Source organism: Parasteatoda tepidariorum, chromosome 1, assembly GCF_982258835.1.
Source record: "Parasteatoda tepidariorum strain Cologne lab strain chromosome 1, Ptep-v5.0, whole genome shotgun sequence".
NCBI classification, from domain to species: Eukaryota; Metazoa; Arthropoda; class Arachnida; order Araneae; family Theridiidae; genus Parasteatoda; species Parasteatoda tepidariorum.
The window spans coordinates 109392759-109420219 of NC_141755.1; the positions used below are offsets into that span (position 1 = coordinate 109392759).

Here is a 27461-nt window from a genome sequence, read left to right on the forward strand (position 1 = left end):
CAATTTGATATCAGTCATGTCGACGTTTCACAGAAACACATATATTCTCTCTCTCTCTCTATACATACATAATATATACATATATATCCAACAATCAACGACGTCAGCAGTTTCACATTACGTCACATCTCTCTCTTTCTAGGATACATACATAATATATATACATATATATCCAACAATCAACGACGTCAGCAGTTTCACATTACGTCACATCTCTCTCTTTCTAGGCCGACTCATTATCGATTTTTGCTCCAAAGAGCTAACATAATGTTAACTTGTGAACTTTTTTGCTCCAATATTGCTTGATAGGTCAGCTCTTCCTACATATATATCCTACAGTCAACGACATCAGCAGTTTCATTTTGCGTCACATAAATCATTTCTATCTCTATTCTCTAAATTCATTTGACGCAGCACTTTGATTATTTGGCGTTGCGATTGGCGTAACAATTTGGCGTGTTGTAGCACTCTTACCAAATAAGTGCTGTTAAACACCTGAATTCATCATCTGTCAGACTGCTGTTAGAATTTGATTACATTATGACTAGTATTTACTGCTGCGAACTCCAATGTTTAGAAAAACCCATCTATGGCCTTGTAGAGACTTTGGCTTGTGTTCAATGCAATAATTGGTGTTGGTGTATTTGTAGATGCGAAACGTTTCAAAACAATTCCATGTGTTCAAGTTGTTGGGGGAAAATTGATGAATTTTATTTAAATACTTGTACTCCTATTCTGTGTTTATTTTGCCGCAAAAGATATTGTCAGCATTTGATGAAAGGATATTCTTGTAGTACGTGTAAAGAGCGTTTCACGTATCGGAAATGGTTAGGTTTGTGGCAAACGGATGTGATAGATCATTATAATGGTAATAAATACATGCTCAAACAACACAAGGAACTCAAACAAAAATATTTAAAATCTTTAAAGTTGATTCACAAAGAACATGATGTGACACCATCGTCATGTGTCAAGACTGCCATTATTGTGAATAAAATTTCCATTGAAAAATGTCCGCTTGATAATAACCATCCGAATAAATTTAAAGAAGTTATAACATTGAACTATTTTATACTAAACCAAAAAATGACATTTCCACATTAATGAGTTTATATGTTGTGAAAAAATATTTGTTAAATTCCAATGTTTTGAAATGAGTTTATATGTTTTAAATGAAAATACTTAATACAATATAATAATATATCTGTCAAATTTTAATGTTTTGAAATGAGTTTATATGTTTTAAATGAAAATACTTAATACAATATAATAATATATCTGTCAAATTTTAATGTTTTGAAATGAGTTTATATGTTTTAAATGAAAATGCCTAATATAATATAATAATATATCTGTCAAATTTTAATGTTTTGAAATGAGTTTATATGTTTTATATGAAAATGCTTATTATAATATATTTGTCAAATTTTAATGTTTTGAAATGAGTTTATATGTTTTATATGAAAATGCTTATTATAATATATTTGTCAAATTTTAATGTTTTGAAATGAGTTATATGTTTTATATGAAAATGCTTATTATAATATATTTGTCAAATTTTAAAGTTTTGAAATGAGTTTATATGTTTTAGATGAAAATGCTTATTATAATATAATATATTTGTCAAATTTTCAATAAAGGGAATTATTTCTTTGTTTTAATCTGTTAGAAATTTAATTGACTGTTGGGAAGTTTTCAATGAATGGAAATATTATTTATTTGTTTTAATCTGTTAGAAATTTAATTGACTGTTGGGAAGTTTTCAATGAATGGAAATATTATTTATTTGTTTTAATTTGTAGGAAGTTTAATTGACTGTTGGGAAGTTTTCAATGAATGGAAATATTATTTATTTGTTTTAATTTGTAGGAAGTTTAATTGACTGTTGGGAAGTTTTCAATGAATGGAAATATTATTTATTTGTTTTAATTTGTAGGAAGTTTAATTGACTGTTGGAAAGTTTTCAATGAATGGAAATATTATTTATTTGTTTTAATTTGTAGGAAGTTTAATTGACTGTTGGAAAGTTTTCAATGAATGGAAATATTATTTATCTGTTTTAATTTGTAGGAAGTTTAATTGACTGTTGGGAAGTTTTCAATGAATGGAAATATTATTTATCTGTTTTAATTTGTAGGAAGTTTAATTGACTGTTGGGAAGTTTTCAATGAATGGAAATATTATTTATCTGTTTTAATTTGTAGGAAGTTTAATTGACTGTTGGGAAGTTTTCAATGAATGGAAATATTATTTATCTGTTTTAATTTGTAGGAAGTTTAATTGACTGTTGGGAAGTTTTCAATGAATGGAAATATTATATATCTGTTTTAATTTGTAGGAAGTTTAATTGACTGTTGGGAAGCTTTCAATGAATGGAAATATTATTTATCTGTTTTAATTAGTAGGAAATTTAAATGACTGTTAAAAATTTTACAAGTCATGCAAAGTAATTAATAATATCTACCAGACTCGTTAAATTGGTAGGATAATGATACATTTTAGGAGGATTGTTGACAAATGATAGCAAATATTTATGATTCAACATAAACACTTTAGAATTTTCGCCCATTTTAATCACTGACGTGTAAGTCGCTTCATCGTATTTATTCATGTACAAATACACAGCCTTCTCGTCAATCAACACGTATTCGTCGTGAGGAAAAATGTGTAGTAAATGTTTATTCGATTTCAATCCCCACCACACTACCAAAGCGTTTTTTTTGCTTTCCGATAAAAATTGAGCACTATCAAACTGATAAAACAATAATAAAAGACACGTCATTATGAGAATAAACTTCATTTACTTTGTTTTGTTTCTCGTGTTTATCATCACTCTCATCAATTTATTTTACAAACCCTCCCTTTATAAACTGTTCACGGGCTCTACACATTTAAAAAATCAAGTGACTCGCATAACAGATACCTATTATAATCCGTTTGATACGCTCTTTTGTCCTATGAACGGTTTTCAATGTCCGGACGAACACTGCGACTGTTCCTACTTTTGCAAAGGCAATTATGAAAAAGTGACTATTCTTCCTGACGAAGAAATTATTTTATACAATGAAAAATTAATGCCGGGTACATACTGTTTACCATCGGGCGGATTGAAATGCAATTTAAAAACATCTTTACCTGTCTTTTCGGCCAACGGATGGACATGCCTCGCTAAAAATATATCAAGCCATTTTTGTAAACATTCCTTGGCCCAAGACAATAATTTAAACATTTTAAAAGATAAAACGACAGATCAGGTAGCTTCTAACGTAAGAGATTTATACGAACTACACAATGGACAGTTGCGGTATCAGTGTGAATGTGGTTCGGTTGATAAAAAAGGCAATAAAATGGTTGCATTAGAAGAAGTTCCTTTTATGTGCGTTCCAGATTATTGCTTACAAAATTTAACGAAAATGACAACCAAAAACATGGGATGGGATCCTGTCAAAAAAATATGTGATTGTCAATACAATCAAAATGAATTGGGAGATACATCTTTACCTTGCGTTAATACAGTTGAAGGGTTTAATCAAAAAATTGATTTTTATGGTTTGGTCAAGTGTACGCACCGCTATTCGTTTATTGAAGAACCCATCTTTTGTGCACCGCAGCAAGAAATGTTTCAATTTACTAAAACTATTACGTTTAAGAAAATACCTATGGACTATTTGCAGGAAACTGTGTAAGATATAATATAAACTGTAAAAAAATTTCAACATTTAATATAATATAAAATTTTAAAAAATTTTAACATTTAATATAATATAAACTGTAAAAAAATTTTAACATTTAATATAATATAAACTGTAAAAAAATTTTAACATTTAATATAATATAAACTGTAAAAAAATTTTAACATTTAATATAATATAAACTTTAAAAAAATTTTAACATTTAATATAATATAAAATAATTTTTAATGAATTGAACATTTTAGTTAACACGAAATATATGATGATTAATATTAAATATTTTATATTAAAAGATTTTATTTAATACTATGGTGGAAAAATAATAAAGAATGGAAGAAATTTTGTTTAAAACTTCTTGGATCCCCTATGTTAATTATTTTATTACCAATCAAATTATTCTCGAATATCCTAAAAATATCATTTTTACTTCCCAATTGCTATTTCAACATTTAAAATTTGCTAAAAAATTGTATAAGAAATTTCCTTATGCTGAAAAGTATAATCTAGACTTACTCAATACTATTGACTGGAAAACGTCTCCATTTACATTTGATGTAAAGGGTCACTTGCTTATTGGACCAGAGCCTATTGACCAACTAATTGGTTTAGACAGGCGATTACACTATAAAAATGCATATTCGTTCATTTTTTTACAAATTCCAATATTTAAAAATTTTTATTTTATCATATTTATTGTTTTTTTAGTGTATAGTGCTATATTGTTTCGACGTTATGATATTGCTCGTCGTCTCAAATATTTATGAAAGCAATTTAAAAAGTACAAATTTAAAGTTTAGAAAAAGTACAAATTTAAAGTTTAGAAAAAGTACAAATTTAAAGTTTAGAAAAAGTATAAATTTAAAGTTTAGAAAAAGTACAAATTTAAAGTTTAGAAAAAGTACAAATTTAAAGTTTAGAAAAAGTACAAATTTAAAGTTTAGAAAAAGTACAAATTTAAAGTTTAGAAAAAGTACAAATTTAAAGTTTAGAAAAAGTACAAATTTAAAGTTTAGAAAAAGTACAAATTTAAAGTTTAGAAAAAGTACAAATTTAAAGTTTAGAAAAAGTACAAATTTAAAGTTTAGAAAAAGTTAAATACAAATACATCTAAGGTTAATCTTCTGTGAAATACAGTTTAGGTACATTATTCAAGCCTCGAATACATTTCATTTTGTGAGAAATTAAAATATATTTTAATGTACAATTTTCTAAAATTTCTAAACACTTCAATTATTCCCATTCTAAGTTTTACTACAAATCTAAAAATAAAACTATTTTATTTTTTTTATTTATACCTCGAGTACATTTCATTATGTGTATTCCAAAATTTACAACAAAATCGAAAAAGAAATTTTTTTTTTAATTTTTTTTATTCATACTTTGATACACTTCATTATATGTATTCCAAGATTTACTACAAGACTGAAAAAGAAAATTTTTTTATTTTTTTGGCGATAAATTTAGCCCGATGGAAACACTAGATTGCGACAATTCGATAGTGAGAATTTCGCACTACAACTTATCTAGAGATACTGCTATCTTATACCATCTAGTGTTTCGTTCCAGTTGCTAAGAATTAGATAATTGACATTTTATATTTAATATTTAATTCAAGTTATTATTGATTTAATACAATGTCTCACAAAGAATATAATACTCCGAATCGAAATAAAGTTGATGAATTTGTAACCGAATTGAAATGGAAGAGTCGATTTAGAGGAAAGGGTTTATTGACTCTCATGTATAGCCATGATAATCCATTTCGTATTAGACCCATCGAATTTACTGTGTTCAATTATTTGGATAGACCCATGACTCAAAAATGGAATTCCAAAACCTGGATTAAGGATTTAAAATATGCCATTGGTAAATTGCACATCAAAGAATTGGAAGTTATCGGCCGTGATCAAGCTCGCTATATACGAAATTGTTTAGCTGGTGTGAAAGTGTCACGGATCTATTTTAAAAATGAAAATTTTTATCGATGCAAAACATGCACAAGATTGAATTGTTCTATTCAGAAAGCAATTCTTATCACTAAAAACGATATGTATGCGTCCAAATATGCTTCATTACAATGTATGTCTTCAAGGGCAAAACGTTGGTGTTATCAAGAGAAGGACAGACAATCAACAGAGAAAAAGATAGAAACTCAACAACCTCGTCAACAGGATTTTTCTCAAGAAGAATCCCGGGCTGAATTGCATGACAAACAGTCAGATTTTCGTAAAGTTATTCATACAAAGGTAGCGAAATCAACAGAAAATCAGCCTCTTCAACAGACTGTAAATGTTGATTTTTCCCAGGAAAAAGATTTGCCACATGAGGAACAAGCAAACTCTCCTGAAGTTATTTATATAAAAGAAGTTAAATCAACAGGAAATCAACAACCTCTTCAATAGGTTAGAAAAGTAGATTTTCCCCAGGAAGTGATGGATAACGAGCAGACAAATTTCTCGAAAATTATTCATATGAAGGGTGTATTTTTAAATTCATAAAGAAGTGCTGACAGTAATCAATAAAAAAGGTATTGAGATATGTTTTTAAACTTTATTCTTCAAAAAAAAATAGTTGAGACTCAACAATGAATTGTAATTTTTTATTTAATAACTATTCTTTAAGATTCAACAATGAATAATAAAAAATTTTTCAATGTAAATGCATTTCTATTGAATATGAATAAATAGTTAAATTCATAATAGTATGTTTTAAATCATATAATTTGGTAGTATTTAGTATTAAAACATTCCGTTTCTCGTCAAATGATATTTTATCATATTGAATTATTTCGAATTATATATTATGTGGAATTTAGTATTGAAGTATTTCGTTTTTTTAACAAATCATATTTATAATATTAAATTATTTCGAATTATATAATTTCTAGTATTTATCATTGAAAGATTTGATGTAGTATTTAATATTGAAACATTTCGTTTTTTTAACAAATCATATTTATAATATTAAATTATTTCGAATTATATAATTTCTAGTATTTATCATTGAAAGATTTGATGTAGTATTTAATATTGAAACATTTCGTTTTTTTAACAAATCATATTTATAATATTAAATTATTTCGAATTATATAATTTCTAGTATTTATCATTGAAAGATTTGATGTCGTATTTAATATTGAAACATTTCGTTTTTTTAACAAATCGTAAGTATTCTACATTAGAAATTGTTCTTTGATTTTTGTTGGTGCCAAAATTTCAGCTTTAAAATGGAAGGTTTTTGTGTATTTTTTTTCTTCTTAATAGTAGGCTCTCCCAAATGTATTTTTTCAATGAAATTGTATAGTATGTATTTTATAATGTTATCCAGCACTAAACAATTGAATTATATCTCGAAAACTCGACACCAATTTTTCATCTGAACTCATAAATAACATTAAGACATCTGTCGTCCAATAAGGTACTGGTTCACCCACCGTATCAAACTTGTTAATTTTATGAGTATACTCTTCCACAAATTTAAAAATATTTTTGGCATTGGAAAAGAGTCCTTTTTGATAGACAGCATTTTTGGAAGCGCAAAGTTTTTTGTTTAAGTAACCCAACGTACACACAAAACCATTGTAATTGGCACTGTTCGGAAAGAGCACGTAAGGAAACGCTTGTATAAAAGCATACTTGTGAACTTGTTCGGTAGGCGCCGGGACGGAACGATCAAATTCATGCAATAATAAGTCGTAGAGTTCCGCATACTTTTCTAAAAAATCAGACGACAAGTGATCTTTCGCTTCACCTCTCCCGATATAGTTGACAATATAGTGCAATTTGAGCGTGTGTTTACACGTAATGTGCTTTTTGATCAAATTAATCAAACTCGTTTGATAGGGAGTCGTTTCGTTAAAATACCCTTTACAAATGCGCACAATTAAATCAAATACAAAATTGGCCACTATTTCTGTATTGTTACTACACACATAGCAATAAATCATAATGTAAATTACATCAAACGGAATGCAATATTTTGAAAATTCTTCTCGAATAAGAGTCGCATCCTGCGAGAGAAGCATAAACAGTTCGCCTGGAGTATGCACATCATACACTTTAGTTATCGGTTGAAACGGCTTAAAAGAACAAGACTTAACATAGGGACATAATACGTTGAGGAAATAATCAAAAACATTGGTTTCTTCAAACACACATTTCATTTGTTCGAGCAGAGACACAACCACTGTTTGAATAGATTCGTCTTCGTAATGGAGCTCACTCACCATAGTCATGTAATTTTGAAGAAAATTTTCCAAAATGCGTTTTTGCAGCACAGAGCTTTTTTTAAAAGAATGATTCTGGGCTACAATAAATTCTTCGTTGGTCACTGCCAACAATTCTATCACGCTCATAAGATTGGAATAAGTGATCATGATATTGTCATCGGGCATAATACCCGGAATCCCTGAAATTTGAACTTTACAGGGAACGTTTAAATCTCCCGTCCAACGCGCGTACAAATGAGCGACCTGACACGACTCTAAAAAACGGTTTTGTTTAACAAATTGATCGACATTTAACACGACTTGTTGGCAGGTATTGCAAAGTATGTGTCTGTCTTCTACCCTGACATTAATACCGTGACAGAGTAAATTTTTTTGTTCGAGATAGGTCAACATTTTCTACTTTCTTTAAAGATAAGAAACCCAAAAAGAAAAAACGACTAACTAAATATTGTACTAAAAGTCAACATTTCACATATAAAACATACAGATTTGCATTATGTTTAAATATATTTTCTTATTTCAGATAATGATAGTATTATTATTTTCCAAAATACATTAAAAAACTACCTTAATACTTCAACTTCGTATGAATTAGAACTTGAAACTGTATAAATAAAAATTTGTATGAATAAGAATAGTAAATAACATTAAAAAAATTAAATCAAGATTAGTCATCGTTCGAGAGAGTCGTTTAAAAAATGGAATTTACTCAATTGTTTTACAACCTTAAACCTTAACCTTAATTTTTTTGAAAAACCTCCTCGTTTCAAATATTATATGAATTGAGTAGCAGTGGGTCAAGGAGATGACGTGAGAAAAATAAATCAAAATCTGAGGTTTGTCTTGCACAGCATTTAACGCTAGAATGATGGAAAAGGTCGCTTGTTTCTCTAAAGCATATAATTAGTTTTTGATTTATGTGTCCTTTCATGCGGTATTTACAATTAGTGTTGCACAATTTTTAACGCTAGAATGATGGAAAAGGTCGCTTGTTTCTCTAAAGCATATAATTAGTTTTTGATTTATGTGTCCTTTCATGCGGTATTCACAATTAGTGTTGCACAATTTTTAACGCTAGAATGATGGAAAAGGTCGCTTGTTTCTCTAAAGCATATAATTAGTTTTTGATTTATGTGTCCTTTCATGCGGTATTTACAATTAGTGTGTGTCCTTTCATGCATTACTTATAATTTGTCTTGTTCTAGAATGATGCAAAAGGTCGCTTGTTTCTCTAAAACATATAATTAGTTTTTGATTTATGTGTCCTTTCATGCGGTATTTATAATTTAGTGTGTGTCCTTTCATGCATTACTTATAATTTGTCTTGTTCTAGAATGTAAAAAGTAAAAAATCAATTTTACGGTAAATGTTTTAAAATCATTTCTGACCTTAAAAAGGTTTAAATTACAATGAGAAAAAAATATTATCATGATGCTTCTTTAGAGTTTTATAATTATTAATTTTCTATTACAATATCTATATATCTAATTGAAACAAACAAAAAACAGAATCTGAGATTAAAATAACAAATAGTAGATTTAGTGATCAAAATTCACGATAGTCATATTAAAAGAATAAATTTATTAATTATCAATTGCAATATCTATATATCTGATTGAAACAAACAAAAAACAGAATCTGAGATTAAAATAACAAATAGTAGATTAAGTGATCAAAATTCACGATAGTCATATTAAAAGAATAAATTTATTAATTATCAATTACAATATCTATATATCTGATTGAAACAAACAAAAAACAGAATCTGAGATTAAAATAACAAATAGTAGATTAAGTGATCAAAATTCACGATAGTCATATTAAAAGTATAAATTTATTAATTATCAATTACAATATCTATATACTTAGAGTTATGGTTTGATTTGGTTTCTTTGCCATGAGTTTTTTCAGATTTTTTTTAAAAACTTTTAATGCTAATTTCTTCCTTTACATTTTATAAGACGTAAAATGATTGTTAACCTTTTCACGTGGGCGCAAAAGTAAGAAATCGAGTTCCTCTGGTGAGCTCTCTGTGAGACTGGGATGAATTCAAGAAAGGGGACCGCTAATACGTAGAACAAGACAAGTGATGATATCTATATACCTAGATTTATAGCTTGATTTGGTTTCCTTGCCATAAATTTTTTTTAGATTTTTGCTTAAAAACATTTAAGTTTAATTTAACCCTTACATTTTATAAGACATGAAATGTAGATTGTTAAACAAAAAGTATAATTAAATGTAAAATGCTAAATATGAAAAAAATTTCACTAAGATGGTGGGATTTAAAATTTTTAAAAAAAATCTATCAATCAAAAGTCAATATCCAGAAAACTTCTTTGCATCCCAGCAGACAAATTCTATTTTCTCAAACCTACAAATTGTTATTAATATATATATATATATATATATATATATTAATAACAATTCGTAGGTTTGGAATTTTTCAAACTTTTAATTCGTTGAAAAAATAATAATTTATTTCATTTTTAAAAAAATAATGATCCAGTGCCGAGTTATCTTATATTTCTATACTGTTTCATACTTGTTAAAGCAAATATACTGAAACTAAAAAAAAAAAAAAAAGAACATTTATAAGATAGATTTTACTACACATCAGTAAAGATATATACGAGTGAAAATTGTTGATTATAGTAATGTTTGAGTATCAGAAATCGACTTAGAATAAACATCAACAAGCTAAATTATATTAAATATAAGTACTTTTATTTTAAAGAGATGAACTTTGAAACATTTTTGTTTTAATCTGACAACAAAATCAAAATTAAAATGAAAAAGATTAAGTTTAAATATTGTTTTTTATTTTATATAAAACAGAGACATGCATTACGTTTAAATATTTCATATCAAAATTAATTTTTTCATTGAAACATTCGTTCCACGTCTTAAACGCAGTACCATTTGAAGTGTTGATTCTTTTATAATTTTATAATCGGATAAAGTCTGTAAATCTTCCAACTGTTTTTCACCAAAGATTAATCTCTGTTGATCAATTTTTTTCTTTGACACTTTGAATAGTATCCGAAGATTCTATCTCAATAGTGATCGTTTTTCCAGTGAAAGTTTTTATAAACAGTTGCATTTTTAATATAAACAAATGAAAACTTTCAAAGTTAAATTAATTTCAAACGTGAGATTTTTATGACATTTAATATTAAGCTGAGAGTATGAAATGTAAGTGACGATGTACTTATGTTATTGAAAAAAACGCGAAAGAGTTAAACTATATAAGAGTAAAAAAAACTTATTAATATATTTTTTTATTATTATTTTTCATTGATATAATTTTTTATTATTATTTTTCATTGATATAATTTTTTATTATTATTTTTCATTGATATAATTTTTTATTATTATTTTTCATTGATATAATTTTTTATTATTATTTTTCATTGATATAATTTTTTATTATTATTTTTCATTGATATAATTTTTTATTATTATTTTTCATCGATATAATTTATTTTATTATTTTTTATTGATATAAGTTTTTTATTATTATTTTTTATTGATATAAGTTTTTTATTATTATTTTTTATTGATATAATTTTTTATTATTATTTTTTTATTTATGTTATTTTTTTACTTATTTATTTTTTTATTTATGATTAAAAACTTTGGAAATTTATTTTGAGATCTAGGAGGGTATTCACTATAACACTAAAAAATTCATTGTTCATGCGCCGTGTATGTATATAAAATCGTTTGGCTTGTTGGTGGATAATTGAATAATTTTAAACTATGAAACTTTTGAATCAAGAATCATAAATTGAAAAAATTCTGAATTCTAAACAAGATTTTTTATTGTTTAGGAATAGCCAACCAACGCACTCTTTTGTTTAAAATTTAATATCTATTAGCAGGTGTTTATATCAATTGACAGAGGATAAATAAACGGTATATTACAATAAACACTTCTACTCAACAATAAATCTATTGTATCTTTATGCAACTCGATTGTATCGGTGCCCGCATTTAAAACCACAATTTCTTCACCCAACACATAAAATATCCCCACTCTGACCGGTGAATGCAGAAACACTTCGAGACTTTCACTGACACTTCCACTGGTTTTCCATTTATACCACACAATACAACTAAAAGGTCGAAACAGCCATTTGTCGGGTTCGACAAATACGGGAACTGATAATGTGACGTGTACATTATTCTCCCAGTGAATTGGTTTTCTCTCATCCAAAGTCACCACCACTTTATCCGATTTCAAAACTGTTGAATGAATAGTTTCGTTGGTATACAATTTATACATGTCATAAATATATGCCAGAGGTACATTGGAACAAATAAGCAAGGTGTATCTTTTTTCTAATATGGAACTATGAATAGTCAGATGCACAACACAAATGTCATTTTGAACACACCTACAGAGAGTGGTACCAGTCGCGTGTTTAAACACATTGATTTGCTGGATCCGTCTGGGTTCGATAAACATTGCAAAAGTTTAACTCCAAGCCAATTGGAGTTTGTACACTTGATTCAAGAATGGTTTCAAGCACCCCACCCTCTCGTGTGCCTTGTGACAGGAGGGCCGGGAACCGGCAAAACCTTTACTGTCATCCAAACTTTATATTTTGTAAACGCCAACATTTTAAAGGTAGCTCCCACCAACAAAGTAGCGAGAGCAATTCGAGGCATGACCATTCACACTGCTTTTCAATTGAAATGGGTCGAAGGAACACGTTTGCACTCCATTTCAGAAACCATCAATGGTCTCGATAACAAAGATTTCGAACATGACGCGTATATCTCTACCTGTTTAAAAGCGAGTGCCGACATTTCTGAAAAAGAATTGAATTGTCCCTATTCTGATCTGCACATGGTGGTCATTGACGAAATTGGTATGGTTCCTTTTTGGTTGACCTATCAATTGATAGTTTATTTATTTAAAACATTTCGCCCTCTATTGATTGTGCTCATGGGTGATGAGCATCAATTGAGACCTGTACGATGTTCTTACAATGTGTTTGATGTGAACCTTCCCGATATTCCCATGAAGCGAATTACATTAACCGAAAATAATCGGTTCACGCCAGAATATCAAGTAACCATTGAGCAACTGAAAATATTAATAAACCATTTCGAACAGATGACGCACTACGTTCGTTGCCATTACCCTGTGTACAACTATATGACGGAAACTTTGTTTCGAAAATGCAACGCTATTTTAGCATATCAAAACAATTCGGTGGCGAGATATAATGAACAGTATTTAGATTTACTTCCAGGTCCCAGTATTTTGTTGTTGAAATTGTCGACTCCTCAAACGTTTGAAGAAGCCATTCGTGTGAAAATGGGGTGTCGAGTCATGTCAACGAGTAATAAAAACGTGCCTAAAGGGACGGTCATGACGTTTATCAGTTATGATAATAAAAATGATACTATTACGTGTCAATTATCCGATGAAAAATTCGTAACCCTTTTGCGATCCAGCTACACATCCAATTTTCCTATTGAAATGGCATTTGCAACGACAATTCATAAATTTCAAGGAGATACAATTGACCACTCAATTGTAATTGACTTCGATTATGCAACAAATGCTCATTTAGTGTATACTGCATTGAGTCGTGTCAAGAGTTTACACCAAATTTTAGGTATTGTACATATGGTTTAATAATATCTGCTATGTAATAAAATACATATCAAAATGAGCTGCTTATAAAGAAAGTGTCTTTTACCTATTCCTAGATTATATATTCGAGTGTTGTGATTTGCAAAGTACTTTAATGAAGATTATAAGAAATATGACTTAGTAGAACGAAACATTTATGGAAAGAATGTATTGTTAAAAATATGAATAAAGAATATGGAAATATATACTAGATTGATTGAATATGTTCGATGTCAACAAGTGTTTAGTTTTTATGTTTTTGTTACTTTAAGGGAAATGCATAAAATGATTTTTATAGAAAATAATTGTATGGTGAGTGATTTTTTAATTACTCAAAATGCAACATCCAGTTTGAAGCAATGGCTTAACGATACATATTATCGACTGAAACATCCGCTCAATAAGCACATTCATGACCATTGGAAGTGGTTTCTCAAATTCAAACCTCTTTATCAACACCAAGTACAGGCAAAATCCTTAGAAAATATTTTAATTGATATTGAAAAGGAAAATAGAAAACTAGTTCCTTATATGTTTTATGTAGGAGTTCGTTTAGGAGTTATCAATACAGTAGAACAAGAATTGTATGATTTAAAACCAATTGAGGAGGGAGTAAATGAAAGTAATGCGTAACTTTAGATAAATTAAATGTAGAGGAAATAAAAAAATGAAAGTAATGCGTAACTTTAGACAAATTAAATGTTGTACTTTAACAACAGGTCTTGGACAAATTAAATATTGTACTTTAACAACAGGTTTTGGACAAATAAAATATTGTAATTTTTGTAGTGTATCAACAGATAAAAGCATTCTGTTCTACCACCATGACATGAACAAATAAAGATGAATACCAATACAATGTTGTTAAAAATTTTTAACATCCAAACCAAATTGTATTTTATAGAAGAACTTTGCTGTTATACTCATTTTAATTTTTCAAATCTTTTTTTGTATTATAATAAAATAACTAAAACGTTTGAAATTCAAAATAAAAAGGATAAATAAAACAAAATTATTTTTTGACTTGAAATTCAAAATAAAAAGGATAAATAAAACAAAATTATTTTTTGACTTGAAATTCAAAATAAAAAGGATAAATAAAACAAAATTATTTTTTGACTTGAAATTCAAAATAAATAGGATAAATAAAACAACGTTATTTTTTTTGCATGTTAATATTATTGATAATAAAGATGATTAGTTTAAGAAATTTTTTGCTCAAAATTAAAAATGTTCAAACTAAACAATATTTACTTTCTAATTTGGAATCGGTAGAAAAAAAAGGATTGTATTATTATTGTTATCAATGGAGAGAAAAAAATATTTATTAGTAATAGGCTTTTTCCATTAACTGTTTTGAAGCAATTATGTAAAAAAAATTTAATATTCAGAGTATAAATTTATTAAACTTTAAAAGATGAACATTAAATGTCAGTTATCCATATCAACAAATTTCAAATTGACTGTTTAGTATCACACTCTGTTTCATTTTCGTTCTGTATACTTAAGTAAGCAACATCACGTATAAAGTTGCTACGGTCGAGGTGAAATATAATGAGTTAGAAAGAAGGTGAACGGCTGGTCATGAGTCATCAAAGATTCGGCGGTAGCCGTCATGGCATTGTAGGGTTACTATTTTAGAGTGATTCTGGCTCGGGTTGGCGAGAGAAAAATATATTTAATTCTTGACTGAAACCCTCATCATTCTTGTTTCCATAACACCAGACAACTTCAAACTTTGCGTAAAAAAACTATAAAGGAGAAACACCGATCATTCCTGAACTGTGAATCATATCCTATAAAAGATCATTGGAATAACAGAAATGAGTAATACTAAACCTATTCAATATATAATTAATTTTGATGGCAAATCTGTGGGTACTGTGATGGTAGGAAATATAATCTGGTACCACGAAAAACAAATAAAATCATTTGTGCCGCAGGATGTGGAACCGACGTTTCACTCCATAATTGACTTTATATGTGAGACAATTCCGCAGAATAGGCGTTGGTGGCCACCTGGAACCAGGTTTGTGCAGTACCGAGAACTGAATTTCAATCAATAATCAAAGAGCAATAAGTGTTTTACAAGTAATTTGTAAAACAGGTACGTTAAAATATATAAATATGTTTTTATTAACGTAAACAATTTAAAAACATGTTGTATCTATACTCATTATGTTATTTTTAATATTATACATATATAAATTATGCAATAAGTGAATATTTTTTATCGATATGTTTACTGATAATCTATTTCTGTTATTGAATTATGATATAAATGAAAAATTTTTTATCGATATGTTTACTGATAATCTATTTCTGTTATTGAATTATGATATAAATGAAAATTTTTTTATCGATATGTTTACTGATAATCTATGTGTTATTGAATTAAATATTATTTTTATCGATATGCTTACTGATAATCTATGTGTTATTGAATTATGCTATAAATAAATATTATTTTTATAGATATGCTTACTGATAATCTATGTGTATTATTAGATTAATAAAATTTATGATTTAGCTGTTTATCTTATGTTTATTTATAACTTTTTAATTCTACATCTTTCCAGGTTTAACTGTTTATGACTTATAACTGTATAAGTCATGTTAAGAAATATTTCCACTTTTCATAAATAAATATTTCTTAACAATTCATGTTTAAATAAGCATTTCTTTATTCAAAACAATTTTAATATTTTATGAATTAAATTCTCCATTTCGTAAAGTTCTCCTGTTTGTCTTCTAAAAAATAAGAAAAAAATTTCTATATTTTTTTGAAAAAAGTAGTTGGAGTAGACTATATTATTATTATACAGTGGTTGAAAAAGAATATAAATATATTTTAAATTATTATTATACTAATACATTAAAGATTTCTACTAATGAAATCCAAGTTTAGAAATACATTAGGTAAAGAAAATAACTATACTAAGTTGTTACTATTTGAAATCCAAGTTTAGAAATACATTAGGTAAAGAAAATAACTTTACTAAGTTGTAGATTTCTACTAATGAAATCCAAGTTTAGAAATACATTAGGTAAAGAAAATAACTATACTAAGTTGTTACTATTTGAAATCCAAGTTTAGAAATACATTAGGTAAAGAAAATAACTTTACTAAGTTGTTACTATTTGAAATCCAAGTTTTGAAATAAATTAGGTAAAAAAATAACTATATTAAGTTATTACTCCTTGAAATCCAAGTTTTGAAATAAATTAGGTAAAAAGATAACTATATTAAGTTATTACTCCTTGAAATCCAAGTTTTGAAATAAATTAGGTAAAAAGATAACTATATTAAGTTATTACTCCTTGAAATCCAAGTTTTGAAATAAATTAGGTAAAAAGATAACTATATTAAGTTATTACTCCTTGAAATCCAAGTTTTGAAATAAATTAGGTAAAAAGATAACTATATTAAGTTATTACTCCTTGAAATCCAAGCTTTGAAATAAATTAGGTAAAAAGATAACTATATTAAGTTATTACTCCTTGAAATCCAAGTTTTGAAATAAATTAGGTAAAAAGATAACTATATTAAGTTATTACTCCTTATAATAGTAGAAATATTAATAAAAGAAGTTAAAAAAATGCAATAAATAAATAAAATTTGTATGATAAAAAAACTAATTAAAAATAAGCAGTTAAATTTCTTAACGCAAAATAAATTAGTTACATACGTTAAATAAAAAACTTGTATTTTCATATTCAAATTGAAATTACTATAAAGCCAATAATCATACGTTAATAATAAAAAATATATCAAAATACGCTTAAATTATTATTATTTTAATACATTAAAAATGTCTCTTAATGAAAACTAAAAGAAAAGAAGCACCGACCACCATAGTGACACATGTAATGACGAAACATATGCACTGTTTACTATTATTCTTAAATCATAACTTGAACACAATTGAAATCTGCGATGACGTCCAAATAAGTTGCACACGCCATCTATTAACCCCTAAAAAAACATTAATTTTACCAAATGAAAAAAACCTTTTTTTCATTTGTGACACATATATTTGGAATTTTCCACTCTTGAGAGCTCTGATCTACAATTTTAAAAGTCCACTCTTGAGAGCTCTGATCTACAATCTTACAAGTCTACTCTTGAGAGCTCTGATCTACAATCTTAAAAATTTCTACAAAAAGTATTTACTCGTTGCAGCTATTCATTATGGCTACAAGTATATTAAATGATACTATGCGTTTAATAAAAATATTGAAGTCGTTAAAAGATCATTTAAAACAGCCTTCAGAGCCGGTATCACTCCCCCATCCTTATATTGAAATACAAATTGAAACTGTTCTGGATATTGTGTTTGCCATCGGTGAAGAGATGAATAGTGTGTCACAGCAAGAGAAAGAAACGCTTGGAGGATTATTTCAAGATTGTATGGAATTAATACAAAAATACCTCCTTTGCATTTCATATCTGCCTCATAATCGACTTTGCACTTTTTATCAGCAAAGGCGATCTGCTTTGCAATACATTATGGATATATTTCCCTTGACTAATACCGAAAGCCTAAAAAGGTGCATGCATTTTCTAGATATTATTCTGGAGAAGACTCGTTTTCATCGACCGCCCTGTAAAAAAGAATTGTATTATGATATTCCTGGCGTCATTTCACGCGTACCCGAGACTCACGTTTGGTGGAATAGAAGAAGGTTCAGAAAGAGTATCAGCTCCTAAAAAACGTTGAATGTTTTTGGACAATTTTGGTATGTGATCTTTAAAATGTGTTAATATTTCTCTAATACTCTTTTTTCGACTGTCGCAGATTAAAGTGTGTGTATTATCCTCAAATGCATATTTTTCCGATAATACGCAATTAACAGATGATTTTTTTTTAAAAAATTCAGGATGACAAACCTTACAATAATGCAAAATGTCTTTAGTAGTTCTTTTGTCTAAAAATGTATTCCATTTTTTCTCATTAAACCTGTTGTAATTTTTGATTTTTTCTCGTTCTATATTATTTTTTTTCCCTACATCTACCAACACCGGATGACTTTCTGCATATATAAATTTGAGTCTATTGATGTCGGGAGTATTTCCCCCATACAAATTGCACACTTCACACCAAAGGACAATAAAGGTTAAAAACGTTTCAAGTAAAAATTCGGGTTTAATTATTTTAGCACTATACAAACCTGCGGACATTTCAAAGAGCCCGATGGTATATCCCAAGGGTTCTCGAATATGCGTCATGAATGGTAAGACGAAATCGTTTCCAAGTCGTTTATTTAAGACAATTAAATCGTAAAAATATTCTGGAATATCGCAAGAGTAACTGGCATTGTAAGACACCCATTTGGCGGAATGTTTATCGTACAAGCAATGGTATCGTTTATTGTCGTGGTTGGTAGTTAGAATTAGGCAAAAATTATCATAATGGAAAGCGCATTGGGTGGGTAAATAATATGGATTTTCTTTAATACTATTTAAAAGTTCACTAAAGCTTTTAGACATGACTTGTTTAGGAAGTTTAAAAAATTATTATAAATAACTAATAGTGATCCAAAAGTTATATTGATTAACGTTAAATTTTTTTCTTCATGATTCCCAAATATTTGTTTATAAGACTTAAAAAATATTTACTATAAATAACAAATAATCATCAAAAAAAAGTTTTATTGATTAATGTAATATTTACTATAAATAACTAATAGTCATCAAAAAAAGGTTTATTGATTATCAATACCTAACTTTCACGCAAAACATTTCATGTAAATTTTTGATAATACGCAAAAAGTTGCATCAAATACCAATTATTCTGTGTTGAACAAATGGAATTACAAATTACCAAATACCTCAAAAAAATAATAAAGGAAGTTTCAATACAAGATAATAGGTAAATACAAGAGAATAGGTAGTGCAATTGATTTATTAAAATGCAAGATAGTATAGGGGTGCTGTTGTCAACCTATTGAGTATATAAAGGGATTTCCTTCCATTACAAGATACTTTCTGATGGCACGCATTCTTTGTTAAGACTGTCAGTGTTTGGTTTTAAATAAATGACTGAACACTGGCAATCTTGATGCAGAATCTTGTCAATTAATCTTCTGAGATGCAGGTGATGGACAACTTTTTTAAAATCTAGTAGATTTAGTGGTTCTAATTGGACTGACTGATGACATTTAGAAAATATCCCTGAATTGTGCTAGTTAATTTAACAATATTCTACAGACAACTGCTTTTCAACACTTCTGAAGGGCAATAATTACCTGTCTCATCAATTTTTTTTAAAAAACACAATCAACTAATTTAAATCTAAAGAAAGGAATTTACATTTCTAATAATTTTTATAAAGGGTTTTTTTTTAAAAAACACACAGTTCACTAACTTTAATATAAAAAGGAATTAAATTGAAGAATTTACAACAAATGTTTAAAAAGAGTTTTTTTTTAAAAAAGACATATTTTTAGAAAAATGCATTATGAAACCGTATTCATAGAAAAAGTTACAGTTGTATTCTCACTTATTAAGTCTAGATAGGGAAGATTTTCAATTAAAATAAATTCTCAAAGAACATATAAAAATATAAATATATATTAATTTTAAGAAAATATATTAGCAGTAAGATTGAAATTTATAATAAAAAACTGTTGCACTGAATAATACATATTTTTACAATATTTTTATTATTTTTGCTTATAAAATGTTTTTATACTAATTTGGAATTGCAAATTTTTATTGTAGAAAATTATTTTAATATAATTGGTTGTTTTTTATTCAATAATTTGAAGGACACGTTGAAATGTTTAGCAAAATGACCTGTTTAGTGTTTTCTTCATTTGTTTATTAAAATAACATGTTTGAATGACACGTTGAAATGTTTAGCAAAATGACATGTTTAGTGTTTTCTTCATTTGTTTATTAAAATAACATGTTTGAATGACACATTAAAATGTTTAGTAAAATGAATTGTTTAATATTTTCTTCATTTGTTTATTAAAATAACTTTTTTGAATGACACGTTGAAACGTTTAGTAAAATGAATTGTTTAATATTTTCTTCATTTGTTTATTAAAATAACTTTTTTGAATGAGACGGTGAAATGTTTAGTAAAATAAATTGTTTAATGTTCATCGTTTATTTGACTTTTCATTTTTTTTTCTAGTCTCTCAAATAATCTATTAAAGTTTATATTTAGTTACTTATGCTTGGTGAATATAATATTCAGTAATTTATATTTGATTAATAATCATTGGTAACTAATATTTGATGTATCTAATATTATTTAATTTTAATGCATAAAAATTATGAAACAATGAAATGTAAAAAACATTCTCTCATTTGATATTTAATATCTAAATTCACAACAATCACTTTGCTTTTAGTAGGTGTTGCAATAAGAGGAATTTAAATAACCATCTAGTGAGTAGCACTAATCATTTTGAGGGCGCTGTTGTTGTTCACATGATTAAACATCATACTATTATAAATTGAATTTTGAACAGTAACTCGCCATTCTCTTCTCAACCTTCGAGTAAGTGATCCTTGCTATTTACATCTACGTTTCACGTATGTTATCACGTATGTTATCTTTTGATATCAATTGCTCATTATCTTTATTGTTTATCACACTGTTTGAAACACACGAGGTTTGCCATGGAATTGAGGAGTTAAGCATAAACAATTAAACATAAAGAATTAAATATTTGTCCCGTTCATATTGAAAGAAAATTTCCTGACAAAGAATCATTCATTGTTTTGAATTTTACTATCTACCATAAGCCCATCGAACGGAACTAACTAACATTTCTAAATAGATTAATTTAGATTGTTTGATATTTTGAGTTTGATATTTTGATTATGAATACTTACCATTCTTATTACAAGCCTGTACCTGGAGAATGCTTTATTTGCTGTGATAGAAACGATCAAAATAGCAGAGCTCCCTGGGAGTGCTGTCCCAATATCAACATTCATAGTTACTGTCACAATGTTTGGAATCTCATGTTTTGTTACAAGCTATGTGCTTATTGCAGTCAAAACGATGAGGAAGCGTTTACAGTGATTCTAGCTCGAAATAATCTTTTCCCAGGAATCAAAATAAATGCTTACAGACTATTTAGATACGATCCAAATAGATTAAAACTGGAGAATTTACTGTATTATTATAATCAGTCGAGAGAAGATTCTAATGTTACCTGTCACTTAAATGCAACACTCTTTCGCGATATCAAGCGGGTATTGCAGTTGGAGGTGATTTATCAACCTACCGAAGGAGAGTGCTTTTTGTGCTGTGAGAGAGACAATAAGACAAGTATGGTTCTCTGGAATTGCTGTCACACTTTTACTCCTCTACATGTTCCCAAGGCTCACTACGCATGTTACATTTTATGGAATTTTTTGAATAATATGTATGAAGCCCCTTGCAACAAAAAATACAATGCGACCCTTTTCAAACTGAGGGAAGAACTGTATCCTGGAAAACGTGTAAATATATTTCAAATGCTGCATCACGATTCTGATTCTAGGAAAAGGTTGTTGGTTGAAAAAGAAGAAAATCCCAAGTTAGCTGAGTACATCGACTGGGTACTGAATTTAAATCCCGTAAATAAAGACTCTCTCGCTAGCGTTGCATCGGCACCTCTTCCGAGATATAGAATAAAAACTAAAACCCTTAAAAAAGCATATTTTCCCATTCCGGAAGAATGTTTTCTTTGCTGCAAAAGTAGCCAGGAATTAGATAACGCCCCCTGGAAGTGCTGCCCCGATTTTAAAGTACATACGCGCTGTTGGAGAATATGGAATGTAATCTATACCGATCTAGAATGTCCTCATTGCAACGAACATGTTCATTTTTGGAATGAATTAATTGCAAGGAGAAATTACAAGTTCCGAGGTTTCAAAATCAATGTGTTTCGACTGATAAAAAACAAAGGTTCAGTTATGAATATATTGGAAAAATATAAAGAGGAGAAGAAAAATACACTTCTGAAAATCAAAGGATTAAATGTTATCCCAGAAGAAGAAAATACTGAAACAATTGAAGATAAAGAAATTACGTCGACCTTACAAGATATCGAATGGGTGTTGAGTTTACAGGAAAAATACAAACCAATTAAAGGAGAGTGCTACGTTTGCTGCCAGAAAGACAACAATTTTAGCTGCATTATTTGGAATTGTTGTAGAGGGACAAATACTAAAGAATGGAATTTTTGCAAGGGGTTAAACTTTGAGCATAAAGTTCATTATCGATGCCATGTCGTATTGAGATTACTGAACAATGCTTGTTTAAAGTATAAAAATTGTGATTTGTTCAAACTGAGAGAAGTGCAATTTCCTGGAAAACGTGTAAATGTATTTTGCATGATGCATTTTGATCCCCAAATCAAGCAAAATTTGTTGGATTTAAAAGAACACTATCCTGTGTATTCAGAGGCTATTGACTGGGCAATCAATTGTTCAACAACAATTGTTTGAGTTTAAATTTTTTTTCGTGATTCTTAAATGTTTGGTTGCAAGACTTTAAAAAAAAATTTTTTCGTGATTCTTAAATGTTTGGTTGCAAAACTTTAAAAAATTTTGTTCATGATTCTTAGACTGCAAAACTTTAAAAAATTTTGTTCATGATTCTTAGACTGCAAGACTTTAAAAAAATTTGTTCGTGATTCTCAAATGTTTGGTTGCAAGACTTTAAAAAAATTTGTTCGTGATTCTCAAATGTTTGGTTGCAAGACTTTAAAAAAATTTGTTCGTGATTCTCAAATGTTTGGTTGCAAGACTTTAAAAAAATTTGTTCGTGATTCTTAGATTGCAAAACTTTAAAAAATTTTGTTCATGATTCTTAGATTGCAAAACTTTAAAAAATTTTGTTCATGATTCTTAGATTGCAAAACTTTAAAAAATTTTGTTCATGATTCTTAGACTGCAAAACTTTAAAAAATTTTGTTCATGATTCTTAGATTGCAAAACTTTAAAAAATTTTGTTCATGATTCTTAGACTGCAAAACTTTAAAAAATTTTGTTCATGATTCTTAGACTGCAAAACTTTAAAAAATTTTGTTCATGATTTTCAAATGTTTGATAAATAATCCTTGCTAACTAATATTTATGATATTTAATATTATTTTATGTATTGACATATAAAATTATGTTTATATTCAGTTATTAATGCTTGAAACCTTGCAAACTAATTAATATTTTATGATATTTAATATCGTTAATTATGTTTAAATATATAATAATGTTTGATATGTTTGACACATAATTCCAACTATATACTAATAAAAAATATTAAACAATAAATGTCTCTTTACTTTGTGTTAAATAATTCATTAATGAGCAGCATTAATTTTATGTTTTACACAATAAAACGATATAAAACAATGTGTGTTAAATAACTCATTAACTGGATGCTTTAAATTTATGCTTTACACGTCCATAAATAAACATTTTATAAAAAGAGGACATTCTGAGTTTAGAATGATCGTCGTAATATTGGGAATCCAACTTTTCAAAACATTCTAAGTGAGCCAACATATGATTCACACTGAGAAAAAGTAAATACCAACCCATATTTAATTTAAAATGTTCTGCGGGATGTATTTGCATATTACAAGCTGCTATTAAATTGACTGTCCCTCGGTCTAAATCTACATTCATTTCGTTATTTTTGGAATACAAATCACACACCAATTTATGCAACATGGAAAACAAATAGCAATTAAAAATAATATACATTTGAGACGTTTCATCGCCTTGCAAATCAATCAAAACGAGAAATATTTCTTTTACATTATTTTTCTTGTTCAACATGTAAAATGTAGTATTGTATTTGTTTAAACATGAAATTGGGTTACCGTGGGCTCTATTAATGAGAGGGATCCACTCCTGGAGTATTATGTAATAATCTGAAATGTTTTTAACCATCATGTATTGATTGAGAACTTGAGAACATGAAAACCACGCATCTTTCCATGCTTGAATTTTGAGTTCAATATTTACCTTTGGACGGTGTTCATACTCATCCAATTCTCTTTGCATAATTCAAGATGTATGTAGCTTTATTTCTATATTTTCTTTTAGGGTGTCTTTTTTTATTTTTTCCAAGGACAATTCCCAAAGATAACGACTACATGGACATTGAACACCTTGTCAAAGTCGATTGTTCAAATCGTAAAATGAAATGCATCGATTCTTGCGATTTTCTCTGTACCAATGCCAATTACAAATGCATTCACAATGTCTGTCAAGCAGACGGAAAACCTCAACTTCCTTGTGATACGAAAAAAGGGGGTATCGTTGTTCTCACGCAATTCCTCAACGTCCCTTTTTGGGATTGTGTATGTACGCATGGTTCATTTTATCGAGGTAAAGACTGTTCTGAGCTGGCTCCCGATGTTTGTAAAGATGGGATATTTCTTTATCAAAATATGAAGCGACACTTTTGCAAGTGTAAAGATCCCGATATATTACTTACTCTCAATAATAAACCGTATTGTGTCTCTCAACAAATTTCAAAATTTTTTGTCACTTAATATTTCCTGAATGAAATAAATGTATTTATAGATTAATATGAATGTTTGGATACATTTTGTATCTGATAACAAGCAGGTAGATTTTTGTATAAAATGAAAAGGTTCCTTCTGTTTTACACACCAGCTGCGAAATGTAAAATGATTCATTGTTATTCGAAATAATGCTATAAATATCAACACCAGCTGTGAACTGTAAAATGATTTATTGTTATTCGAAATAATACAATAAATATCAACACCAGCTGTGAACTCTAAAATGATTTATTGTTATTCGAAATAAATATCACACCAGTTATTACAAAAAAATAATATTATCAACACTTACTATTACAAAAAAAATAATAAACACAGAATAAACAGAATGTACAAATAAAAATTAATTGTATCAATAAAAATACATACAAATTATAATCTTTCCCATGCATTATATTGACGCCAACAAGGATGAAACAAAATGTACAAATAAATTAAAACTTAATGTATAAATAAATTGAAATGTCATACAGCACCGCATTAAATAATAGACTAGACAGAGTGATGGGTTGAAAAAAGCATTCTGATAGAAAGTGTTTGGCACAATATATATTCTTTTTGACTAGAAGGGAGAACACAAAATGCACTATTGACTATTTTGACATAATTCAGAATCCTTTTCAATCTCTTGAGGCATTGGCAACATCTGCACTTTAAATAAATCAGGAATAACACTTTGAATATTACAGAGATGTAAAGCATTTACATCAAAAATATTATTGTACCATTTAAACAAGGAAGTTTGATTAGCAACTAACATATAACAACACTTAGAAGGTACAAAGTATTTCGAATAAGGCAGTAATTTATTCTTATAAAAATCAGATTCTTTGTAAGGTAAGTATCCAACTTCATACAGGTTAGTACTTTCATTAGAATGTAAGAAGTTCAAATCCAAATATATATCCATGGAGGCAGTGGTGGTCATAATCACATGTGCATATCCATCTTCTGGAAATTGACAGCCCAAAGTCCACAACTTTTTGACTAGATATACATTTTGAGACATCCAAAATAGGCGTTGGTTAGTATTTTTCATGGCAAAGCCATCAGTAGAAAACTTTTTGTCAATCGCATGCCATAAATAATTAAATGGTTTGTCTTGTCTCGTCGCTGTTTTTAATGTATAATCATCCGCTGGTTTATCAGTGTCAGGTACAATGTGCATGAAAGAATCTTTAAGTTTTAAACGCTTGCAGACGAAATCATCCAAGTAGAGGATTCGGTAATTTTTTTTTAGGAGTGAGACCATATCAGGTAGATCTTTTCCTTCCATTAAAAAGTGACACTCGTGTGATCCTAACGAATACTTTTCACCTAAGAAGTAAGTGTTTTGATAGGGCAAATTTTGCTGCATCGATTTACGGCATCTATTAGTGTTACACGGCATCTGTCCAATAAGTATTGATGACGACTTTAGTACATCAGAAAATATGCTATTCACTAAATATTCAATGCTTGACAGTTTGAAAAAAAAATTTAACAAAAAAAAAAAAAAAAAAAAAAGAAAAGAAAAAACTAACATACAGGCGCTGTTTGGCTACGCCGTAATATAACACCTCCTAGAAGAATGAACTTGAACACAAGCATACGGAGTGCCTTGTATTCGGATCAATTTATAGTCCGATGTGGCGAAGTTAACTGAGCAGTAGATGATAAGTAAAAAAGATGTCATTACGTTAGGGTACTAAGCTGCGCAGTGGTTGAAAATACGTAAAAGGATATTTATAGTACCCCGTGCTGAGGCCTGCTCTTTTCTAAGAGGTGTTGCCTATTCATGGTTCCTACATAGTATTCAAAATTGATAAAACACTTCTTGTTTAACCACGTTTTTTTGACTGACGTCTATTTATTGATACTATAATAATAGTTTTTGGGATTGAACGCATTTGAAATATTTCTTTTTTATGTATTATGGAATTTTAAAATTACTTTTTCAACTAAAATTATTTTTTTTATTTTAACAAAAATTATTTTTTTAACAAAATTAAAATAATTTTTTTGTTCACTTTTTCGTAACGGTTCTTTTAATATAAATTAGTAAATTATTTTATATAAAAACACTAAACAGTAAAAGAAAATAATTTTAACCTTTTGCTAAGTGTTTGGATTATACACTCATAGATTAAAATACAAACCACTGATTTTTCGAAAAAAGATTATTTTACTAAACACAATTTCTTTTAAAAATGACTTTTTTCATTTTTTAAGTATTATACCTCTATTTGTTGAAATGATTCGATTTATTTTTTTTCTATTTTAAGTAAACATTATGCATATTTTCGAAAAAGCTTGTATAAACCAAAAAAAAGCGAGCACTTGGACGGTTCTTTTTCTTACGGTA

At 28.0% G+C, this 27461-nt stretch overlaps 1 protein-coding gene and 1 pseudogene across 4 annotated transcripts in view; both read right to left on the reverse strand.

The window, feature by feature from the left end:
• The window catches only part of LOC147816694 (uncharacterized), a 197103-nt gene that overhangs the window by 104706 nt on the left and 64936 nt on the right, over positions 1 to 27461 (reverse strand). The window lies entirely within an intron of this gene.
• On the reverse strand, positions 6927 to 11156 carry LOC147816697 (uncharacterized; annotated as a pseudogene). Its single transcript, XR_015428751.1, has one exon. The product of XR_015428751.1 is annotated as an uncharacterized LOC147816697 (transcript).